The following is a 4,329-nucleotide window of genomic DNA, read 5'->3' on the forward strand; positions in this document are numbered from 1 at the left end:
TGCCTTTAGTGATCTTTGTGTATTCTCTACCTGATCTCTTAATTCGTGAATTACTCTTTGATTAGTTTCCTCCCTTCTGTGGGATTCCTGCAGTTCTCTTTGAGTGTTCTCTGCCTGCTCACTCCATTCCTCCCTTTCTCTTTGAGTATTCTCAAGTTGTTCACGCAAATCCTGTATCAGTTTTTGAGAAGCTTCCTCACGCTTATGATATTCCTGTATAAACTTCTGGGATGCCTCCTCTCTCTCCCTATCACGCTCATACAGAGTCCTTTGTACATTGTCAAACTTCTCATTTATCATGTTTGCTATTAGTGTTTGTAGAGCTATTTGGGAACTCTCCTCTGGATTATTCTTTATCTGTTCTAATCCCTGATTATCAAGGTTGGGAATTGAGATACCCGAATTTGCCATTTTTCTTGTGTTTTTCCGGCTTACTAGGCCCATTTGAGATAAAGATTGCACCAGTTTTGTGCTAGAACACTATCTTAAGGCAACCATCAACCAAAGTTTGCATTTGTACCGTCAATAGTCTACAGATACAATCTAGTTCAACAGATACATCTATTCAACATCAAACGACTATATTAAAGGACTTTGAACCGCAGAATAGAATTTGGAAAACCAGAAATTATTAGGATTAGGGAGAGATGTGGGTAAAAAATGGGAATAGATTGGTGTGGGGAGGCACAGTGAGAGTTAACTATGTCCTAATCACAGTGCAGGAAATGGGTTGGGTAGGATGCAAGTAGAGAGAGAGAGAAAAAGAAGAGACGGAAAGGGGAATAAAGAGAGACCAGAAAAAGAATAGAAATGTAAAAATTAATGTTATTATAGAGGTTAAAAGACCGTCTATTTAGAGAGGAATGTGAATATGTTCAGAGAAGGGGAGGGACATAGAGGAGATGTGAAAATCTTTAAGGATGGGAAAGGGAGAAGAAAAGATCAGAAGTTCAGTAGAGCTGGATAAAAAACAAAAAGATAATTAAGAAAGAAAGAAAAAAAGAAGACAAGAAAAGAAAGGAAAACTCTCATTCACGTATTCCTAAAATAAAAATTATAAGATGAGAAAAAAAAAGTTACTGGAAAACAATTATTTTTTCAGAAGAGGCAAAAATGAAAGATTAATAAAAGTTTTAGAAGGGAAAAAAATTATATATATATATATATATATATATATATATATGGTAACAAAAAACAAAAAACAAGCAAAAAAAGAAAAGAAGAAGAAGAAGAAGAAGAAAGAAAAAAAAAGAAAAAAAAAGAAAAAAAAAGTCTTTTGATTTTTTTTTTGGGGGGGGGGAGGAGTAGGAAGAATCCTGTATCTCCCTTTTGTCTGCAACCAGTCTCTTGTTGGAGTCTCTGGTCAGCTTGAGGTCCTGTGGCTTGATTGGTTTCTTAAGTCGGTTGGTTGGAAGAGGCAGAAAAATGCTCTACTTTACCCAAGATTTTGAGATCCCCCTCCCAGGTTAGTTTTCTGGGAGGGTGGTCTGCTTTGAGAGTCACAAAAGAGGGGGATGTGGTGATGAGGCTAGGTTCTGGGTACAGTTGAGGCCTTTCAACAAACAGTAGCTTTTCCCTGGGGCTATTTTGTGATAAAGCTCACAGCGCCCAGCCTGGAGCCATTCTCAGGGTTTCTGTTTTTCAATTGATTGTGGTGGCTGCTAGAGGGAGGGGCTGCCTCTGGGTCTGGTTACCCAGTGAGGCAAGGCACTCCGATGGCTGGCGCCTGAGCTGGGTGACTTTTCCCTGGATGGAGCTGAGTCTGGCAGGTCACTTCGCCGTTAAGTTCTTGTGACCTGCTAAATGACTCATTTTATTCCAAGGCCTGAGCTGGAGCTAGCAGCTCCTCCGAGCTTTGTCGGTATCCAAGATGGAGATCACCGGTGCTGGGGGGGGAGGGGTGGATTTCCCTCCTCTGCTCCCTGAGGAGTGAGGATGTCGGGCTTGTACTCACGCCGAGTCTTGGATCCTGAGTCATCTCTGGTCTGCAAACAGCAGGATGAAGATGTTCGCTCCTTGTCGGTTCTTGTTGGTGTTGAGTAGAATCCGCTCGTCCGCTGAGTCTGGCTCTTTCGTCCCCGACTCTCTGTGTCTCAGGTATGACTCCGCGGCGGTGGTCGCTGCCGCGACCCCGCCGCCGGAGCGGCAGCTGATGGCTTCCCCTCTCTTGTCTAACTCTCCTTGGCTTCCCCTCTCTTGTCTAACTCTCTGTCCTGTGATGGCACACTTGGTGTGATTCTCTGGCTTAGGACTCTTCACTGGAATTCTAAAACTACTTTCTATGCGAGTGCTTGTTCAGATTCCAGCTTCTCCTCCGCCATCTTCCTGGAACTCAAAAAAAAAAATTTTAATGAAAGAGCCCACCTGTAATCCTAGCTACTCAGAAAGCTGAGATCTGAGGATCACAGTTCAAAACCAGGCAGGGCAAGAAAGTCCTAGCCCACTTATTTATTGGGCAGTTGTTTCTTTGAGGATTTGTTGTTGAGGGGTTTAATTTTTTGAGCTCCAAGTATATTTTAGATATGAGACCCTTGTCCGTTGTATGACTAGTGAGGATCTTTTCCCAATCTGTGGGCTTTCTATCGATCTTGCTAGCTATGTCCTTTGCCATGTAGAAGCTCTGCAACTTCATGCAATCCCATTTGTCCAACCTTTCTTTGCTTTGTTGGGTTTCTGGGTCTCTATTAAGAAAATTTCGGCCTGAGCCGACGAAGCCTAGGGTTTCTCCTATTCCATCCTGTAATGTTTTCAGAGTGTCTGCTTTGACTCTGAGGTCTTTGATCCATTTGGAGTTGATTCTGGTGCAGGGTGATATATAAGGATCTAGCTTTAGTTTTCTACAAGTAGTTAACCAAATTTGAAAGCACCATTTACTGAAAAGGCTGTCTTTCTTCCATTCTATTATTTTAGATCCCATATCGAAGATTATTTGGCTATATGCCTGTAGGTTCATTTCTGGGTTTTCAATTCAATTCCATTGGTCCTGAGGTTTGTTCTTATGCCAGTACCAAGCGGATTTGATTACAATGGCTTTATACTAGAGTTTGAAATTTGGTATTAATATTCCTCCAGCAGTGTTCTCTCCGTTGAGGAGCATTTTTGCTATTCGGGGTCTTTTATTGTTCCATATGAATTTTTGGATTGCATCTTCTATTTCAGTGAAGAATGAGGTTGGTATTTTGATAGGTATTGCATTGAATTTGTAGATGGACTTAGGAAGTATTGCCATTTTCACGATGTTAATGTTTCCAATCCAGGAGCATTGGCAGGTTTTGCCATTTTCTAAGTTCTGTGCTGATTTCCTGTTTCAAGATTTTAAAGTTTTCATTATAGAGGTCTTTCAATTCTTTGGTTAATTCCTAGGTATTTAATTTTTTGTGCGGCTATTACAAATGGAGTTGCTTTCCTAATTTCAGCGACACTTTTCTCATTGTTGGCATAGAGAAAAGCCATTGATTTTTGAGGGGTAATATTATACCCTGCTACTTTGCCAAATTTTTGAATCAGCTTGAGTAATTTGGGAGTGGAGTCTATGGGATTCTTTAAATACAGGATCATGTCATCTGCAAAGAGGGAGAGTTTTATTTCTTCTTTCCCTATTAGGATCCCTTTTATGTTTGCATCTTGTCTTATTGCTGTAGCAAGGCATTCTAATACTAGACTGAAGAGAAGTGGAGAGAGTGGGCATCCTTGTCTTGTACCTGAGGTAAGATGAAATGGCTTTAGTTTTTCAACATTAAGTATAATGCTGGCTGTAGGTTTGTCATATACAGCCTTTATTGAATTGAGGAATGTTCCATGGATTCCTAATTTTTCCAAAACCTTAATCATAAAGGGATGTTGGATTTTGTCAAATGCTTTTTCTGCATCTATTGAGATCATCATCATGTGTTTCTTATTCTTGCTCCTGTTGATGTGATGAACAATATTAATTGATTTGCGTATATTGAACCAGATTCGCATCACTGAAATGAATCTTGTTTGATCATGGTGTATGATTTTTTGGATGAATTGTTGAAGTCGTTTGGCCAAAATTTTGTTGAGAAGTTTTGCATCAATGTTCATTAAAGAGATGGGTCTATAGTTCTCTTTCTTTGATGAATCCCTGGCTGGTTTTGGGATGAAGATTATGATGGCTTCATAGAATATGTTCGGTAGTGAACTTTCTCTTTCAATTTCATTGAAAAGTTAGAGGAATATTGGTGTGACTTCTGTTTAGAAGGCCTTGTAGAATTCCGCTGTAAAAGCATCTGGTCCTGGACTTTTCTTAGCTTAGAGGTCTCTTACTGCTGTTTCTATTTCGATGCATGATATAGGCCTGTTATGCTG

The sequence above is a fragment of the Dipodomys merriami genome, unplaced genomic scaffold (genome assembly GCF_024711535.1).
Source record: "Dipodomys merriami isolate MVZ:Mamm:240054 unplaced genomic scaffold, mDipMer1.0.p SCAF_135, whole genome shotgun sequence".
Lineage (NCBI taxonomy): Eukaryota > Metazoa > Chordata > Mammalia > Rodentia > Heteromyidae > Dipodomys > Dipodomys merriami.